The following is a 21456-nucleotide window of genomic DNA, read 5'->3' as shown; positions in this document are numbered from 1 at the left end:
ATAAATGGCCTCAAAGCTATCCTGACTAAGGTTTCAGAAAGGACCTATTCGCTCTGCTAGGGGACAGAGTAACAGGGTCCTATCAGTTCTAGTGTATTAATCATGAATGCTCATCACAAAGACAGAATGAGTTTGAACAATTGTCCTAACTAACCAAAAGAGACTGATTAGTCTTTAGGTTTCTGGACTAGCCTTGTGGAATATTAAATATTTATCAGAAGACAATTAGTCACTCGATTAATAAGATTTCTATGACACAAGTCAATGTTCCTCAGTCATGTCCAACAACCAACCAGTTCAGAGTGTTATAAACCTCAGGATTACTTTGATGCCACAGCCTTTCAGCCTTTAATAATCTTTCCCATGCACAGTGCCTATGTGTTCATCAGGATGCTTTTTGCTAAGTGACAGAAATCCAGCTTAGATTAGTTTAAGCAACACAAAAATATATAGGGAGCATACTAAAGTATCCTACGATATTAAAGGATTGACCACTTAAACTGCAGGAAGTATGTATCTCTCTACGGTCTGACCCTCTCACTATAGACTGGCTTTCCTCTCGGGGCAGTAAATCTGCTATTATAAGCTCCTGGGTTTCACATCTTATAAATTTCCCAGAAAAAAAGGAACTGACTCCTTCTCAATTCACTTGCAAACTTCAGGGGAAGGACCAGATTGAGTCAGATGCCCACTCCTGGCCAGTCCACTGTGGCCCTAGTAAGAGAAAAGATGGGAGTAGCAAAGGGGCAGGGTCACATAAAGAACAAGGTGGTGCCCACAGGAAGCTTGAGCCATTCCCAAAGGAAAGGGGGTGTTGTTCCCAGAAGAAGGGCTGAGGGGAGGGTTGTATAAACAACAATGGCAGACCGCTATAGGTATATATCAATACATGCAATTTTTATTTCAACAATCAGCATGGTATGAAAACATACATGTTCTTTCATTTTGTTAATAAACCTTCACCAAACTTAACCATGTAATCATTTTGTAATCATTCAAGTCAGGTAACCTAATGTATCCCTGACCTTCCCAGCTCACTATTTCCACCATTCCCACCTCCAGACTCTTAGCTGGAACACAATAAACCTCCTAAGTAGCAACTTCTACAGGAGGGAATACATTCACAGTGCTTGCACAGCCATGCTTCTCTTGTTTAGGGAAGCCCTCAGTCAATAATTATTTTCTTTGTTATTCTAGGTAACTAATTTTGGCCTCAGATAACCCAAGAAGTTTTTGCAATGCAGTTTTATTACTGGAAACAATTTCATTATAAGAGAATATTAAGCAACTGTGAGAATGAAGTCAAAAGGTCAGTATCTACATATAAATACATTCCTATCTTACAATCCTGCCTACTTAGATATAGCAAATTCTGAAGTAGCAAAACAGACTTAACAGAAACATTAAAATATTTTTAATTACCTTATATTACCATTTGTAATTATTTCCTCCAAAAACATGTATGCTGACTTTGACGTTTGCAGTATACAGAGTATTTTCAAAGTGCTGGTTCTGGGGTTCACAAAATGGCTGAGAATGAATCTTTTATTGCCTTCTTCCTCTCAGGTTAAATGATTTTTTAATATTACTTGATATGCCATAAATCCTTACCTGTTTAAATCCATGTGACCATATAATACATGACCTTTGAAAAACAAATGCCTCACCCATACTCATGCTCAGGAAAACAATCTCCCAGAATATTAGTCATGTCTGACCTCTCTTCTTGGGTGACCAGATGTCTCTGGGGTTCAGGTGCTAGACTGGGTACAATAGGCCCCCAGGTGTGAAATGGAAGAACTGGTCTCCCCCAATGCCACAGGAACAAGGGCAGGAGAACCAGATGCAAACCAAAGAGAGATTAGACAAAGGAACCTGCACCAGTTAGAGAAACAGTACAAAGATTGTGAGTCAGGAGTGCAGGTTTAATGAAAGAGCTAGTAAAGTTGAAGAAGAGCCAGTGAGGCCAGATCACGTTAAAAGAGCTAGAACCCTTAATTTTTTTGAGAGAAATCATTTTTGCTACCCCAAATCTTACAACTCAAGTGTCACTTGGAGTTTGGGTCTCCCACCAAAGCTCTGCCCAAAATTTCTGAGGATTCCTTAGATGTGTATAAGGTAAGGATGAGGGCAGAACTTGTATTCTCAAAGTCAGCTCTGCACCTACTTGCACAGCCCCCTCTCTGTTCTCCACCATTAGACCCAATGTGAAGCTCAAGCTTTCTTGAGTTCCCCATCCATTTCTCCACTCACATAAAGCTTCCATGAATATGAGACTTTATCAGTTATTCAAAGGGAGGTGTAAAAGGAGTTTACATGACAGCAAAGTAAACAATTTCAAGTTGAACACTGAACATCTCTCCTCTTAAATTATCTTTTGGCCACCCTAACACTGGATTATTTCCACAGGTCTCTTCACCCAACTTTGCAGCATCTGCAAGCTTCTTTTTCCTCCCTCCTTTCTCTATTTACCTGCTTCAAAGAGCACAACAAACTCCCCTCCTTAGGTCAGGTGTCAACTTAACCATTCTCCTCTCCTACCTTGGGTCTAGCCTCCAACGTGTTCTCCAGTTTTGTTTTCTGCCTCTACATGGATTATCAAGGCATTCACAGACAGAGTTTTTCTCCCTTCAGAAGAACTTGGGTGACTACTGTTAAGATCATGTATTTAACTTCTAACTCTCATTACACAAGACTGAAGTGGAATCATTGGTCCCTGAATGCAGCTAATAAGGAGAAATGAGCTTGAGTGGCTCTCCACTCCATAATCTAGGGATAAGGCAGCATGACTAGGGAGAGGCTCCACCTGTTCGTGCACAAGTCTGGGCATCTGAATACAGTCTGGGAAGAGATCTCACCAGCTTCTCTGGTCTCTCCAGTTGTGGAACTGATTTCCCCTTCCAGAAGCAAATTCTGACTTTTGGTTCATTAGAAGAGATACTTACAGGCAGATGTTGATCATCTTTGAAATCTCAGGTAAGTCAGCTCTGATCTCACATTCCACACTGTACCGAGCTGGCTTATAGGACCTCTTGCCCCTGAACCCTCTCCCTACTGTGCCTGGCAGGCCCTGGAATACAGAGAAGCAGAAGAACTTTCTGTAAAGTCATGTTCTAAATCTGGTCTGATTCTGCTGAAATCACAGATGACACTAGCTCATGAAAATGAGCAAAAATACAGAGATACAGAACTAGAAACGAGACAGGTCTTTGGAGAGCGTAGTAACACAAGGAACACAACACTGCCTACACCAAAAACCCTCTGCCCTTTCGGATTCCGTGGATTCATTTGACCAGTTAAATACTTTATGACAATCTAATCAAGACATAAACTTTAACCACTGGATATTTGGTGCCCCCTATACCACGTGATCTGAAGACACATTGCTCATCAAAATGACAAATGGGCTTCATATATAAAAGTAAGTTCACTCATTCATTCATTGATTAATTCAACAAATATATATTGAGTGCCTACCATGGGCCCACCAGCTTAAGTTCATGGGTTTAAGCCTCTTGAAAGCTCCTGGCATGATTCTATCCACCCATTTAAAAAGTTACACATTACAGGAGAGGTTACATTTTCCAAAATACATGTGAAATCCACATTAAAATTAATACTATCCTAGCTAACGATCACAATGGGCCTGTCAAAAGAGCGAGGCATCAGTTCACCCTCAGTTCCACTCCTTTTCCCTAAAAACAATCTGGTTCTTAACTGTTCCTAAGAGGCATCTTAGAGTTAATATACCAAAATTAAAAATTTTTAGTTTCTCTCTAAACCTGTTTCTACCCCAATGTTCTCAGTTAATGGTGTCACCTCTCACTCAGTTGAAAGGTGACCTTGGAGTCATATTTGAGTCTTCTCTCTCTCTCTCACTTCCGATATCCAAGGATCCATCGGCAAGTCCCTTCTGTTCTACCCCAAATCCCATCTACTATCCAGCATCCCATTTCTCATCATCCTTACTACTACCACCAAACTGAAGCCAACATCACTTTTCACCTGGACAACTGTAAAATTTTCTAACTGGTCTCCTCATTCACTCTTAACCTCTTACAAAATTCATTCTAGCAGCTGGAAATTAAATCCAATTACATCCTCTACTGTTCAATGGCTTTTCATCACACTTGAAATAAAATCTCAACTTTACACGGCTACAAAGGGCCTGTCTCCATTATTCTCAGCCTTGCCTGCTTATCAGAATTACCTAAGGAACTTTTAAAAATAACTAAGTGCCACCCAGATTAATTAAATCAGAGTCTCTGGAGGTGGGCTCCGGCATTGTTTTTTTTTTAAGTATGCTTTCAGAATACAGGGCCACTGTTCTCCATGGCCTGCCCACTGTCTATCTTCCTCTCTTAGTTCAGCTGCTACCACTCACCCCTCCACTCATTACTCTGCAGCCTCACTAGCCTCTTTGCTTCCTTCAATCCACAGTTTCTCTGCTTTATCTGGAAAGCTCTTCTTCATTCCTACCCTCTTCTTCCACCACTGATCGTCTTCACAACATTGGTTCCTTCTCAAACATCATTCAGTTCTCTACCCAAATACCACCTCTTTGGAACAGTTTTCTAGGACCACTCAGTACCCTATGCCAGTGGGTCTCAAAGTGTGGTCTCTAGATCAGCAGCAACAACAGCACCCAACAACTTGTTAAAAATGTAAAATCCTGGGCCTCACACCAGGCCTCTACTGAATCAGAGACTCTGAGGGAGGGGCTCAACAATCTATTTAAATAAGTCCTACAAGTGATTCTGGTATACATTAAAGTTTAAGAAGCACTATTATGCATGTGTTTGTACACGTGTGTACACGTGTCTACATATGTATCATATGTATATATTTATCTGACTACCCCTACCCTTCTACTCTTTTTTTTTTTTTAACATCTCTATTGGAGTATAATTGCTTTACAATGGTGTGTTAGTTTCTGCTTTATAACAAAGTGAATCAGTTATACATATACATATATCTCCATATCTCCTCCCTCTTGCATCTCCCTCCCTCCCACCATCCCTATCCCACCCCTCTAGGTGGCCACAAAGCACCGAGCTGATCTCCCTGTGCTATGCGGCTGCTTCCCACTAGCTATCTATTTTACATTTGGTAGTGTATATATGTCCATGCCACTCTCTCACTTCATCCCAGCTTACCTTTCCCCCTCCCCATGTCCTCAAGTCCATCCTCTAGTAGGTCGGCGTCTTTATTCCTGTCTTGCCCCTGGTGCTTCATGTCCATTTTTAAATTTTGTTTTTAGATTCCATATATATGTGTTAGCATACGGTATTTGTTTTTCTCTTTCTGACTTATTTCACTCTGTATGACAGACTCTAGGTCCACCCACCGTACTACAAATAACTCAATTTCGTTTCTTTTTATGGCTGAGTAACATTCCATTGTATATATGTGCCACATCTTCTTTATCCATTCATCTGTCACTGGACACTTAGGTGGCTTCCATGTCTTGGCTATTGTAAATAGAGCTGCAATGAACATTGTGGTACATGACTCTTTTTGAATTATGGTTTTCTCAGGGTATATGCCCAGTAGTGGGATTGCTGGGTCATATGGTAGTTCTATTTTTAGTTTTTTAAGGAACCTCCATACTGTTCTCCATAGTGGCTGTATCAATTTACATTCCCACCAACGGTGCAAGAGGGTTCCCTTTTCTACACACCCTCTCCAACATTTATTGTTTGTAGATTTTTTGATGATGGCCATTCTGACTGGTGTGAGATGATATCTCATTGTAGTTTTGATTTGCATTTCTCTAATGATTAATGATGCTGAGCATTCTTTCATGTGTTTGTTGGCCATCTGTATATCTTCTTTGGAGAAATGTCTATTTAGGTCTTCTTCCCATTTTTGGATTGGGTTGTTTGTTTTTTTGATATTGAGCTGCATGAGCTGCTTGTAAATTTTGGAGATTAATCCTTTGTCAGTTGCTTCATTTGCAAATCTTTTCTCCCATTCTGAGGGTTGTCTTTTCGTCTTGTTTATGGTTTCCTTTGCTGTGCAAAAGCTTTTAAGTTTCATTAGATCCCATTTGTTTATTTTTGTTTTTATTTCCATTTCTCTAGGAGGTGGGTCAAAAAGGATCTTGCTGTGATTTATGTCATAGAGTGTTCTGCCTATGTTTTCCTCTAAGAGTTTTATAGTGTCTGGCCTTACATTTAGGTCTTTAATCCATTTTGACTTTATTTTTATGTATGGTGTTAAGGAGTGTTTTAATTTCATTCTTTTACATGTAGCTGTCCAGTTTTCCCAGCACCACTTATTGAAGAGGCTGTCTTTTCTCCACTGTATATTCTTGCCTCCCTTATCAAAGATAAGGTGAACATATGTGCGTGGGCTTATCTCTGGGCTTTCTATCCTGTTCCACTGATCTATATTTCTGTTTTTGTGTCAGTACCATACTGTCTTGATTACTATAGCTTTGTAGTATAGTTTGTAGTATAGCCAGGGAGCCTGATTCCTCCAGCTCTGTTTTTCTTTCTCAAGATTGCTTTGGCTATTCGGGGTCTTTTGTGTTTCCATACAAATTGTGAAATTTTTTGTTCTAGTTCTGTGAAAAATGCCAGTGGTAGTTTGATAGGGATTGCATTGAATCTGTAGATTGCTTTGGGTAGTAGAGTCATTTTCACAATGTTGATTCTTCCAGTCCAAGAACATGGTATATCTCTCCATCTATTTGTATCATCTTTAATTTCTTTCATAAGTGTCTTACAGTTTTCTGCATACAGGTCTTTTGTCTCCTTAGGTAGGTTTATTCTTAGGTATTTTATTCTTTTTGTTGCAATGGTAAATGGGAGTGTTTTCTTAATTTCACTTTCAGATTTTTCATCAATAATGTATAGGCATGCAAGAGATTTCTGTGCATTAATTTTGTATCCTGCAACTTTACCAAATTCATTGATTAACTCTAGTAGTTTTCTGGTAGCATCTTTAGGATTCTCTATGTATAGTATCCTGTCATCTGCAGTGACAGTTTTACTTCTTCTTTTCCAATTTGGATTCCTTTTATTTCTTTTTCTTCTCTGATTGCTGTGGCTAAAACTTCTGAAACTATGTTGAATAATAGTGGTGAGAGTGGGCAACCTTGTCTTGTTCCTGATCTTAGTGGAAAGAGTTTCCGTTTTTCACCATTGAGGACGATGTTGGCTGTGGGTTTGTCATATATGGCCTTTATTATATTGAGGTAAGTTCCCTCTATGCCTACTTTCTAGAGGGTTTTTATCATAAATGGGTGTTGAATTTTGTCAAAAGCATTTTCTGCATCTATTGAGATGATTATATGGTTTTTCTTCTTCAGTTTGTCAATATGGTGTATCACATTGATTGATTTGCGTATATTGAAGAATCCTTGCATTCCTGGGATAAGCCCCACTTGATCATGGTGTATGATCCTTTTAATGTGCTGTTGGATTCTGTTTGCTAGTATTTTGTTGAGGATTTTTGCATCTATGTTCATCAGTGATATTGGCCTGTAGTTTTCTTTCTTTGTAACAACTTCTTCTGGTTTTTGTATCAGGGTGATGGTGGCCTCGTAGAATGATATTGGGAGTGTTCCTCCCTCTGCTATATTTTGGAAGAGTTTGAGAAGGGTAGGTGTTAGCTGTTCTCTAAATGTTTGATAGAATTTGGCTGTGAAGCCATATGGTCCTGGGCTTTTGTTTGTTGGAAGACTTTTAATCACAGTTGCAATTTCAGAGCTTGTGATTGGGCTGTTCATATTTTCTATTTCTTCCTGGTTCAGTCTCAGAAGGTTGTGCTGTTCTAAGAATTTGTCCATTTCTTACATGTTGTCCATTTTATGGCATATAGTTGCTTGTAGTAATCTCTCATGATCCTTTGTATTTCTTCAGTGTCAGTTGTTACTTCTCCTTTTTCATTTCTAATTCTATTGATTTGAGTCTTCTTCCATTTTTTCTTGATGAGTCTGGCTAATGGTTTATCAATTTTGTTTATCTTCTCAAAGAACCAGCTTTTAGTTTTATTGATCTTTGCTATCATTTCCTTCATTTCTTTTTCATTTATTTCTGATTTGATCTTTATGATTTCTATCCTTCTGCTAACTTTGGGGTTTTTTTGTTCTTCTTTCTCTAATTGCTTTAGGTGCAAGGTTAGGTTGTTTATTTGAGATGTTTCTTGTTTTTTAAGGTAGGACGGTTTTGCAATAAACTTCCCTTTTAGAACTGCTTTTGCTGCATCCCATAGGTTTTGGGTCATCATGTTTTCATTGTCATTTGTTTCTAGGTATTTTTTTATTTCCTCTTTGATTTCTTCAGTGATATCTTGGTTATTAAGTAGTGTATTGTTTAGCCTCCATGTGTTTGTATTTTGTATTTTTGTATTTGTATTTGTATTTTTGTATTTTTTTTTTGTATTTTGTATTTGTGTTTGTATTTTTACAGATGTGTTTGTATTTTTACAGATTTTTTCCTGTAATTGATATCTAGTCTCATAGCATTGTGGTCAGAAAAGATACTTGATACAATTTCAATTTTCTTAAATTTACCAAGGCTTGATTTGTGATCCAAGATATGATCTATCCTGGAGACTGTTTCATGAGCACTTGAGAAGAAAGTGTATTCTGTTGTTTTTGGATGGAATGTCCTATAAATATCAATTAAGTCCATCTTGTTTAATGTAACATTTAAAGCCTGTGTTTCCTTATTTTCATTTTGGATGATCTGTCCATTGGTGAAAGTGGGGTGTTAAAGTCCCATACTATGATTGTGTTACTGTCAATTTCCCCTTTTATGGCTGTTAGTATTTGCCTTATGTATTGAGGTGCTCCTATGCTGGGTGCATAAATATTTACAATGTTATATCTTCTTCTTGGATTGATCCCTTGATCATTATGTAGTGTCCTTCTTTGTCTCTTGTAATAGCCTTTATTTTAAAGTGTATTTTATCTGATATGAGAATTGCTACTCCAGCTTTCTTCTGATTTCCATTTGCATGGAATATCTTTTTCCAACTCCTCACTTTCAGTCTGTACGTGTCCCTAGGTGTGAAGTGGGTCTCTTGTACACAGCATATGTATGGATCTTGTTTTTGTATCCATTCAGCCAGTCTATATCTTTTGGTTGGAGCATTTAATCCATTTACATTTAAGGTAATTATCAATATGTATGTTCCTATTACCATTTTCTTCATTGTTTTGGGTTTGTTATTGTAGGTCTTTTCCTTCTCTTGTGTTTCCTGCCTGGAGAAGGTCCTTTAGCATTTGTTGTAAAGCTGGTTTGGTGGTGCTGAATTCTCTTCACTTTTGCTTGTCTGTAATGGTTTTAATTTCTCCATCAAATCTGAATGAGATCCTTGCTGGGTAGAGTAATCTTGGTTGTAGGTTTTTCCCTTTCATCACTTTAAATATGTCCTGCCACTCCCTTCTGACTTGCAGAGTTTCTGCTGAAAGGTCAGCTGTTAACCTTATGGGGATTCTCTTGTATGTTATTTGCTGTTTTTCCCTTGCTGCTTTTAATGTGTTTTCTTTGTATTTAATTTTTGATAGTTTGATTAATATATTAATATATGTCTTGGCGTGTTTCTCCTTGGATTTATCCTGTATTGGACTCTCTGTTCCACGGACTTGATTAACCATTTCCTTTGCCATATTAGGGAAGTTTTCAACTATAATCTTTTCAAATATTTTCTCAGTCCCTTTCCTTGTCTCTTCTTCTTCTGCAACCCCTATAATTCGAATGTTAGTATGTTTAATGTTGTCCCAGAGGTCTCTGAGACTGTCCTCAATTCTTTTCATTCTTTTTTCTTTATTCTGCTCTGCAGTAATTATTTCCACTATTTTATCTTCCAGGTCACTTATCCGTTCTTCTGCCTCAGTTATTCTGCTATTCATCCCTTCTAGAGAAGTTTAAATTTCATTTATTGTGTTGTTCCTCATTGTTTGTTTGCTCTTTAGTTCTTCTAGGTCTTTGTTAAACTTTTCTTGTATTTTCTCCATTCTATTTCCAAGGTTTTGGGTCATCTTTACTATCATTCTTCTGAACTCTTTTTCAAGTAGACTGCCTATTTCCTCTTCATTTGTAAGGTCTGGTGGGTTATTACCTTGCTCCTTCATCTGCTGTGTGTTTCTCTGTCTTCTCATTTTGCTTAACTTACTGTGTTTGGGGTCTCCTTTTCGCAGGCTGCAGGTTCGTAGTTCCCGTTGTTTTTGGTGTCTGCCCCCAGTGGCTAAGGTTGGTTCCATGGGTTGTGTAGGCTTCCTGGTTGAGGGAACTAGTGCCTGTGTTCATCCAGTCCTGGAAGAGGCTGAATCTTGTCTTTCTGGTGGGCAGGTCCACATCTGGTGGTGTGTTTTGGGGTGTCTGTGACCTTATTATGATTTGAGGCAGCCTCTCTGCTAATGGGTGGGGTTGTGTTCCTGTCTTAAGTTGTTTGGCATAGGGTGTCCAGCACTGTAGCTTGCTTGTCATTGAGTTGAGCTGGGCTTTGGTGTTGAGATGGAGATCTCTGGGAGATTTTCACTGTTTGATATTACGTGGAACTGGGAGGTCTCTGGTGGACCAATGTCCTGAACTTGCCTCTCCCACCTCAGAGGCACAGCCCTGATGCCTGGCTGGAGCACCAAGTGCCTGTCACCCACACGGCTCAGAATAAAAGGGAGAAAAAAGAAAGAAAGAAAGAAAGAAAAAGAGAAAATAAAATAAAGTTATTAAAATAAAAAATAATTATTTAAAAAATTAAAAAGTAATAAAAAAGAAAGAAGAGCACAACCATACCAAAAACCAAATCCACCAATTATAACAAGCACTAAAAACTATACCAAAAAAAAAAAAAAGGGCAGACAGAACCCTAGGACAAATGGTAAAAGCAAAGCTATACAGACAAAATCACACACAGAAGCATACACATACACACTCACAAAAAGAGAAAAAGAGAAAAATATACATATATCATTGCTCCCAAAGTCCACTTCCTCAATTTGGGATGATTCGTTGTCTATTCAGGTATTCCACAGATGCAGGTTACATCAAGTTGATTGTGGAGATTTAATCCGCTGCTCCTGAGGCTGCTGGGAGAGATTTCCCTTTCTGTTCTTTGTTCGCACAGTTCCCGGGGTTCAGCTTTTGATTTGGCCCCGCCTCTGCATGTAGGTTGCCTGACGGTGTCTGTTCTTAGCTCAGACAGGACAGGGTTAAAGGAGCAGCTGATTCGCAGGCTCTGGCTCACTCAGGCCGGGGGGAGGGAGGGGTACGGATGTGGGGCAAGCCTGCGGCGGCAGAGGCCGGCGTGACGTTGCACCAGCCTGAGGCGCGCCGTGCGTTCTCGCGGGGAAGTTGTCCCTGGATCATGAGACTCTGGCAGTGGCGGGCTGCACCAGCTCCCGGGAGGGGAGGTGTGGATAGTGACCTGTGCTCGCTCATAGGCTTCTTGGTGGCAGCAGCAGCCTTAGCGTCTCCTGCCCGTCTCTGTGGTCCGCGCTGATAGCCGAGGCTCACGCCCGTCTCTGGAGCTCCTTTAAGCAGTGCTCTTAATCCCCTCTCCTCGCGCACCAGGAAACAAAGAAGCAAGAAAAAGTCTCTTGCCTCTTCGGCAGCTCCAGACTTTTTCCCGGACTCCCTCCCGGCTAGCTGTGGTGCACTAGCCCCTTCAGGCTGTGTTCACGCAGCCAACCCCAGTCCTCTCCCTGGGATCTGATCGAAGCCCGAGCCTCAGCTCCCAGCCCCCGCCCGCCCCGGCGGGTGAGCAGACAAGCCTCTCGGGCTGGTGAGTGCTGGTCGGCACTGATTCTCCATGTGGGAATCTCTCCACTTTGCCCTCCGCACCCCTGTGGCTGCGCTTTCCTCTGTGGCTCCGAAGCTTCCCCCCTCCGCCACCCGCAGTCTCCGCACGCGAAGGGGCTTTCTAGTGCGTGGAAACCTTTCCTCCTTCATGGCTCCCTCCCACTGGTGCAGGTCCCGTCCCTATTCTTTGTCTCTGTTTTTGCTTTTTTCTTTTGCCCTACCCAGGTACGTGGGGGGTTTCTTGCCTTTTTGGAGGTCTGAGGTCTTCTGCCAGCATTCAGTAGGTGTTCTGTAGGAGTTGTTCCACCTGTAGATGTATTTCTGATGTATTTGTGGGGAGGAAGGTGATCTCCGTGTCTTACTTTTCCGCCATCTTGAAGCTCCTCCTCAAATCAGCTTTCCCGCTACTCTTTATTACCTGATTTTATCTTCTTCCTATGAGTCATCTGAAATTCTTGTTTAATTTTTTAATTGACTGTCCCTACCCCCTAAAATACAAGCTCCATGGAAACTTATGTTCACGCCTATATGTTCAATGATTACAATAGTAGCTGACACACAATAAGTATTCAATAAATATTTATTGAATAAATGAACCTACAAACAAACCAATCTAGTCTCTTTCTCCCCCAGAAGCCCTAAGGGTTTATTCTGTTTTGTTTTGTTTTCCTCTAGAGAGGAAAGAAGATGTGCACGGGAATCTACAGGAGAAGTTCTCAGAAAACAACATCAAAATCCAACAGAATGGCCATGCACCAGCCAACTCTGGTTCTTTCAGAAGGGAGCCATTTTTAAAGTTGAACATGCTTAGCGCACATGAATGTTAGTTAATTGCTACCTGTGATTAATGCAGAGCTCGAAGGCCTCATTACATTTCAAGTACCTGCCAAGGCATTTTTCCAAGGAAACAAAACACAAAGGAAGGGCATTCAAGAGGGTATCTTGAAAGCAGAGATAGAGAGGCAGCTTGGTACTCAGCTCAGAGGCCAAGATAATCCCACCCCCAAAGGATATTCTCCCTTGACTCTGAAAACAGTGGTTATGTGTTCACATGGGTCTCTTCCCACCCTCCACCCATACCTCTTTTCCCAATAAATGAAAAATATCTTTTATTGCATTTAAATTTCTTTAAATTATAGTAAGGACCTTCGCAATTCTATACGTACTATTTGTAACTTTTTTTTTTTTTTCTGTGAATAGGCTGTTCCTGTAGTTTTCTTTTAGGCTATTTGCCATTTTCCAATTGACTGACAATTAAATTTATTCAACTTTCATATGTGCTGTCAATATTTTTCCCAGTTTGTGTTTCACTCTTGACTTTGTTTTGATTCCTCCCCCAAGTCAAAACTTAAAATTTTAGTTAGTCAAATGTGCCAATCTTTTACTTTAAGGTTTCTTATTTTTTATGTCAATAAATAGAAAAGCTTCCTCTACTCCAAATACATTAAAATATTCACCCATATCTCCTACCAGTACTTCTATGGCTCTTTTTTTCTTTCTTTCTTTCTTTTTTTTTTTTTTTTTTGTTTAAATCTTTGATCCATCTGGAGTTCATTTTGGTGTGAAGGTTGAGGAAAGTTTCTAGTATTATTTTTTTCCAAATAGCAAATCCATTCAGGAAACTCTGTAACTCAGCATTTAGCATAGTAAAATTATATACGTGGATGACACTCAATTTCTGTCTGTTAAATTGAATTATCAGAAGGGTTATGAAGCTACAAAATAGCTATGGAACACACACAACAACACAGCCCCAAAAAAGTGTGTTCATATGTGACATTAATGTGATATTAATGTATGTAATGTACATCTTAATAAGAAAAGTAGACAGGTATGAACCAATACCAATTTGGTGATCACTATGACAACAGCAGTAACAATAATAATAACTACTGTTTATTGAGCACTTATGCTTCACACACTAGAAGTGCTAACAGATTAACTCATTTAATTCTCAAAACAAGCCTATGAGGAGTTTCTATTCTGTCTTAATTTTACAGATGAGAAGACAGAAGCACCAGGAGATAAAGAAACTTGCTCAAGGACCGATGACTAGCAACTGGCAGAGTCGCATTCTGCAACAGAAGCAAAGAGGATCCTATGGCTTAACAGCTATGCTATCTTGTCTCAAAGATCATTGTTGACCACAAAATAGAAGGAGCAACACGGTGTTTTTGCTATTAACATCTAAAAGGTGTACACATTTTATTAGAACGTTTTGTATTCTAATTCTGTATTTCTAATTTGAAAATTGAATAAACATGTTCCTATACCCACCCTCACCCAACTTCCCCCCACCGCCACCAAAACAAAACCTACCTCAGAACTCAATAATGCCTTTGACTGCAATATCTGATAAAGTACCTATGAGGGTCCAACATAAGGTAACTCAAATTTTGACATCTTTCTCAACTAACACACATTCCTTCACATCTTTTAAGTTCAAAATCCCACCATGAACTGCTATAATTTCCAAAAATGACCAGATCTGAAATATTAATATAACAGAGTTGCACTGAATAATTTGGTGTAGCAAAGTCAAAAATTATTTCTCAGCATCTTATACTATAAGTTAGACTTTTAAAGATGTAGATAAGATTATTTAAAATATTAATACTATTAACAATGACAGGTGTCATTTTAATATATTTTTTTTCTTTTTCAGATTCTTTTCCATTATAGGTTATTACAAGATATTGAATATAGTTCCCTGTGCTATACAGTAGGTCCTTCTAGTTTATCTATTTTACATATAGTAGTGTAGTATCTGTTAATCTCAAACTCCTAATTTATCCCTCCCCCTCCCTTCCCCTATGGTAACCATAAGTTCATTTTCTATGTCTGTGAGTCTATTTCTGTTTTGTAAATAAGTTCATGTGTATCATTTTTTTAGATTCCACATATGATATATGATATTCAACAGGTGTCATTTTATAACTCTAGTTCTTTTTTTTGTTTTTAAGTTTTTATTTATTTATTTATTTTGGCTGAGTTGAGTCTTCGTTGCTGCACACGGGCTTTCTCTAGTTGCGGCAGCTTCAGTAGTGTGGCTCGTGGGCTCTAGAGCACAGACTCAGTAGTTGTGGCACACGGGCTTAGTTGCTCCGCGGCATGTGGGATCTTCCCAGACCAGGGCTCAAACCCGTGTCCCCTGCATTGGCAGGTGGATTCTTAACCACCGTGCCATCAGGGAAGTCCCATAACTCTAGCTTTTATTTAGAAAAATGAATAGAATTTTCAGTTTGATGATGGCAAAGTAAAGGCAGTTTCACTCCCTTCTTTCAAAATTCTAAAGCCACAAAGATGACAGGAAACAAGAACACAAACTCTAACTTCAATGAAATGATGTAACTATAATCCAACATTTGAAGATGGAAAGCAGATGGAGGAAACATTTTAGCAGAGTGGAGAAAAGTCAAGCCAATGACTACAAGGAGCAAGCCAATTTGCCTCTGTACATGCTTAGGAAGTGGAAACACTGGGTACTTTGAAGATGAAAATAAGGGCAGTTGCTAAAAATGAAGGCATATTTAGACTCTCGATCATTGGGCTGCAGCTGGTTTTTACTGGCTTGCAAGAGCCAACTCTGCAATGACCTCACACTGGTAGCTTGAAATCAACCATAGTGGGAATATTTACACTACAGGAACTGGCAAATTCTACAAATCAGAATTTTGGTTTGTTTTGATTTTTTCAGAGAGCTAGTTGTTAAACATTTATCAGCACACCATAGCTCCCAAGTCTTAATCTTTACCACCCACTAGAAATCTGAGGTTTACTCTCCAGAGAAAGTGAACCATGGGGGTTTCAGATTTGGGCACAGCAGTCACAAAAGAGGTCAAGTGAGAGGTACGGTGCTGAAAACAGGGATAATATGTGAAAATCTGTGTTTTGTTCAACTCGAGAACATCCACCTTCAGACTGCATTCCCCTGGCAGGACACTGAGCATTCTCTGGAGAAACTAAACTGCCCAAGAGAAAAGATTTATAGTGATACTTTCGGGGAGGGGGTAGGGGTGGTGGGTCTCAATGAAAAATCTAGCTAACGTGTCTGATCATCCTACAGTGAATTAGTCCATTCAGACATGCAAAGAGTAAAAATTCTTTTCCCAAGCACCTTTCTCAAGAAGCCACTATAGGATATGTCCCACCAAAGCAAAGGAACAAACCAAGAAAGAAGAGGATGTGGATTTAGGAAATACAGGAGAGAGGCAATGGCACTGCCAGAGTAACAGCTGTGCCTCAGGCCTAGTGAAGACAGTGCATACTGGAACAGGAGACAGAGGCTCCAAGAAGCAGGAATAAAAAAGGAACTGGTAAATTATCTGACTGCTTGAGCATGTGGAACACTGTACTGAGAGATATTTTACAGAACTGTTATAGGATGTTGGAAGAAATAACATACAAAGAAAATTAAACAAAGGGAAAAAATGAGGCAATTATTTATTCCAGGTAAAAATGACAACAAAAATAAGAAATGGAGTCACAGTGTGGATTGCTCAGCTGTGGAAAGCACTCACATAGACATAATAAGATATTAGGAAAAGATTAACCAAACATTTAAACATAATAAATTATATAGGGAAGAAGTAAAATTTTTGACTTTGCTACATAAACCAAATTATTCAGTGCAGCTTTGTAGTATACTCATTTCAGATCAGGGCATGCTTAGAAATTATCTGTTCATGATGGGATTTTGAATTTAAAGGAGGAGGAGGTATAAGTGAGTGAAGATCCTAGTATACCCTAATAGGAAGTAAACTGATTAATCAAGAAGCATATTCTTTTCAAGTAAGGAAGTAAATACTAGAACAAACAGCTAAAAACATTGAAGTGGTTCATCTAGTAAGTGGAGCAAGGCAGTAGGAGAAGAGAGAAAAGAATATTGGGGGGTTTTAAGTATGCTTTATATAAGTATTTGACTTAATCATTTTCATGAAATACTTTCATCATAATTGTTTTGATTTACTTAGTTTAGATACAGAGAAAAATAAAATAGTTTGTAAGTTATAGGCAACCCAAGAGAATGTGGAAATTACTCTGATATTCTAATAATAAAGGGATTCCCACATTGTAGCAACAGAAAAAATTTTTCCAAATCAAGAAAGATCTGGTTAAAACATCTTGCAGTAAAATATGTGAGTATCCATCACCAAGTACCATAATCAAAGTCTTAGTTATGGGCCATTAAACAAGAGAACCTGTGATGAACCCATGCCAAGGATAAACCAGGACAGATTTATCTTCTGACCTTATCTTTTGGGGGATGCCAGAACCTTTACTGGGGCAACCATACTTACTCATCAGATGTTCACAATAGATAATTCATGCATCCTTTGTGTATTTCTAATTTCATGTTCTAAAGAAGATGAAGAAAAACCGTTTCATAGTTCTCTTCACAGTTTTATTTTCTGCTTTGAAACACTGATCTAACTGCTAGAAAAGAAAACGGATTTCATAATTAGAGGAAATTACTGAGGCAGGTGGTTTAGAGTGGTAAGAACAAGAGCTGAAAAACTTAGTGGTAAGGAAGAAATAAATCATTCTTTTTGGAAGTTTGACGGGGAAAAGACTGAGAAATTCAACTACTTCAGTGGTAGCAAGGGTCATGGGAGAAAGAATTTTCCAGACAGGAGAAATCTGGATTGTTCAAAGGCAAAGGGAAAAGATGCAATTAAATTTTTTTAAAAAGGTTAAAGGTTAGATGGTGGTGTGAAGGGAAACTAAAGATGGAAATGGATAAATTGAGAAGCAAAAATGGAGGAGTTTACTTTCAACCAGGAAGCCCTTCCCTATGAAATTCAAAGAAAGATGATATCTAGAAACATGTTTCTGAGGTAAACAGAAGGGAATATGAGGGTTATTTCCTGGATGGCCTTAGTTTTCGAGTGAAGGAAAGGTCCAGTCATCTCCTTAGGGGGAAATTAGGAATGCGAATTTATAGGAGTGGAAGGAATTAAGAACAGTCATTCTCTTAGAGTGAACCACCAGGAGTCCCCAAAGACCATTCCCTGGAACAGAGAAAGGCTGATCTCACCAAGAATCACCAGGGAGGCAGTCAAACAGAAAGACTCCCCAGCCCCATCCTCAGGAGCATTCAATAGGTCCAGGATGAAACTGGGGGATCAATTTTTAACAGGCTCCCCAGGATATCTCTATGAGTAGCTAAATCTGGAAGCCACTGGATAGGGATCCCCGAGGTACGAATAAAAGAATTTCAAACAGTATTAAAGGCACTCGTGGGGGCAAAATGTAAAAATTTGTAATGAGGCATATCTATGAGGTTTTGTTATTTTCTCACAACAGTGGAAGAAACAGAGAAAGTAGAATTATGAGGGCTAATAATCCACACAGTAATTCGGAATTACAGTGGCATTGAGTTGCTGACCAAATCTCACCTCTGGTTCCATGGTAAAAAAAAATGACTAAAATCAAAACAAAAAACCTCATTTCTCATTCTTTTTCATTCAATCCGTTTTTAACCAAAAGCAGCTCCTTTCACTGAGAAAACCGTTACCTCAGTCCATGTGAGCACTTGTGTCCCAGGTCAGTCCTTAGTTTGAATAAAAGGAAAACATATGATTTGGTTTTGCCTTTGGGTACTTTGCTAGTGAACGTCTAGGGCTGAATTCTTAAGTGTTTTAAAATAAAATATCTAAATTTACTGGTATATTTAAGTCCAGTTTAATCTCAGCCCTTTGAATTCCTTTAGAGCTTTCAGCAAGACATGGGTACCACACAACTTTAGAAAGTGATTACTTACTGCAGAGATGTAATCATAGTTTTGTTTTAAGATAAAAGCTCACATCCTCAGATCTCTCTCTGTGTCAGAAATCAACAGAGAGAAAGGACAAATAAAAATTAACTACTCTCCTGGAACTGTATACTTTTATAGTTTAAATGATGCTTTTTCTGATGTTGAATACCCCTTCCAAATCGCCTGATTAAAGCTACATAATTCAGTCAAAATGAAATCATACTATTTAAAAATAACTTTCTGAAAAAAATGAAACCAAAAATAGTATTAAGGCACAATGGGAAAGACAGTGTGTCCGTGTGTAACATAGCACAGTAGAAATGGTCTTTTGTAATTGAAACAATAGTACTGTTTCCTCAACCAAGTGCAGCCTTTTTTAAGCCCAGAGAGTGAAGAAATATACATATAATTAATTTAAGCAAATTACAAGGGCAGCTGATCCATGGCTTTATAAAATAATCTCTGTCACAGTACTGCATTCTAGGAAGCAGCCAGCTGTCATACAGCCTTAATGAAAAATGCCAGATAAGTTGCTTTACTTCAAAACACAGAAATTGGCCTGATTAAATCAATGAGTTTCTACCAGATATTTATATCATCTGGAAAGGAAAATCTAGCCTCCTTTTTTTTTTTTTCTAGCTTCCTTCTGAAAGCTGAAAAACATCATTTCTTTCATCAAGAAATTTCACTAAAAGTTAGGACATTTTAGTTAATCATTTTAAGGTCAGTTTCTTCACTTCATTTGCTTTCTGAGTGATATGCCCAAGTTCCTTTGATTTACTTCCATTAAGCAGAGAAAAAAAACTGTAAGTCACATGCAAAATAATATCAAAACCCATGCTTGATGTTTGAAACTATACCACCTTAGAAGTATGTAGCTCCTCTTTTAGACCTGAATTGTTCTTTGTTAGATATACATCTTTCCTAGAAAGAAGCTGTATTTCTTAACAAATTTTCAAAGAGAAAAACTGAGAGAAAGGTAAGAAATATGCTTTCGTTTATATAGTTAAACATATTTTAGGACAGCAATGATCAAACCTGGGTACACATTTAAATCATCTGGGAGCCTTTGGAAACTAACAATACCCCATTCTACATAGAGGAAATCACACTTCTGAGGGTGATGCCTAAGCATTGGTGTTTTCTCCTTTTTTTTAAGCTACCCTGGTGATTCTAATGCAGCCAGGTTTGAGAATCCTATGTAGGGCACTGACTCACATTCAGGTGCATGTTGGTATCTCTTGAGGGTGGAGGTTAAAAACATTGATCCTTTGGTCCTGTTGTGGCTAAGTTGCCCCCCAAACTCCCACCATATTCATATGTTTAAGTCCTACATCTAGTACCTCAGAATGTGACTGTACTTGGCAATGGGTTCTCAAAAGAGGTAAAGTGAAGTTATTAGGATGGGCCCCAATCCTTATAAGAATAGGAGTCCTTACAAGAAGGGGAGATTAGGACACAAACAGGTACAGAGAACCACCATCCACAAGCCAAGAAGAGAGGCCTCAGAAGAAACCAATGCTGCAGACACCTTGATCTCAGACTTCTAGCCTTCAGAATGGTGAGAAAATAAATCGTAGTAAATAAATAAATGATCATGAGTCACCCAGACTGTGGTACTCTGTTACGGCAGCCCTAGCAAACGAATGCAGGTCTTATCCCCAGAATTCTGATTTCATAGACATGGCTGCAGCTGGGATCAGGAAGTTTTAAATGCTCCTCAGGTGATTTTAATGTGTGTCCAGGATTAAGAGCCACTGCTTTAGGTATCCTGAAGTCTGATTTCACCTGTTTTCTACTTTATGTTAACTTGAGAGCAGCTAGTTACACTTTGTAACTCTCCCTACTGAAACTATTAAATGGATATTACTCAGCCATAAAAAGGAAGGAAATTGAATCATTTCTTGAGACGTGGATGGACCTAGAGACTGTCATACAGAGTGAAGTAAGTCAGAAAGAGAAAAACAAATATCGTATATTAACGCATGTATGGGGAACCTAGAAAAATAGTACAGATGAACCGGTTTGCAGGGCAGAAGTTGAGACACAGATGTAGAGAACAAACGTATGGACACCAAGGGGGGAAAACCGGGGTGGGGTGGGGATGGTGGTGTGATGAATTGGGCGATTGGGATTGACATGTGTACACTGATGTGTATAAAATTGATGACTAATAAGAACCTGCAGTATAAAAAGAAAACAAACCAAAAAAACAACTAATACTAAACTTTCTTTGGGTTATTTGTATGGAAATATGTTAATATAAATGTTTCAGACATTACATGAAATTTCTAAAAATCTTATATGTTCTGGTATCATGTTATAAGTCATAATTCTAGTTATTACTTTAAAATGTATATCTCAGAAATAACTAAATTTCCTTGTCAATTGCATTATTATGAACTTTCATCAAATCTTTAACTGTGGTCATTTTTAAGTCTTTTGTCATTTACAGACAGTTCTGGGTGTACTCTGATGCTTTTGCAAAAATGTTCCTATAAAAGGGTTTCATCTTCAAGGAATTCATGGAAAAGACTCTGACAAGTACAGGTTTCTGGTAACTTGACTATACTGCTGAACTGAATGAATAAGCATTTTCAGAACTCTAATGGAAAACTGATGAATTCATAAAAGTGCTAACAAAAGATCAAGATGAAAAAAAAATTAATTACATGGGACTGAGTGAACTGATGAGGATGATTATAATTTTTGTGACTTTGTTTGAATAAAAAAAAAAGCTTAAATGGATATAACCGAGAAGTTGGATAGAAAATTGTTTTTTATTTTATTGAGTATTTTGCTCCACCTAGTGAAGAATTCCCACCCAAAAAAGGGTGCCATTAGTGCTGTCTCACCTCCATTCCCACCCCCATCGGTGGAAGGTATTTTTTTTTCTTATGATAGTGATATATTTGTTTCATATCATTCACAAATATAGTTTTCAAA

The 21456-nt window shown here is 38.6% G+C and overlaps 1 protein-coding gene across 4 annotated transcripts in view; it reads right to left on the bottom strand.

Moving 5' to 3' along the window:
* Positions 1-21456, bottom strand: part of PLCL1 (phospholipase C like 1 (inactive)) — a 399684-nt gene that overhangs the window by 204794 nt on the left and 173434 nt on the right. The window contains exon 1 of one of the 4 annotated variants that reach the window (XM_082466982.1): positions 2946-4875. The exons of the other annotated variants lie outside the window; for them this stretch is intronic. The gene's annotated coding sequence lies outside the window, so the exon portion shown is untranslated. Of the gene's footprint in view, positions 1-2945; positions 4876-21456 lie in introns of those variants that run through there. 4 annotated transcript variants of the gene reach the window in all.

The sequence above is a fragment of the Balaenoptera physalus genome, assembly GCF_965194825.1.
Source record: "Balaenoptera physalus genome assembly, chromosome: 6".
Classification (NCBI taxonomy): domain Eukaryota; kingdom Metazoa; phylum Chordata; class Mammalia; order Artiodactyla; family Balaenopteridae; genus Balaenoptera; species Balaenoptera physalus.
This window is presented reverse-complemented; position numbering and strand designations above follow the sequence as displayed.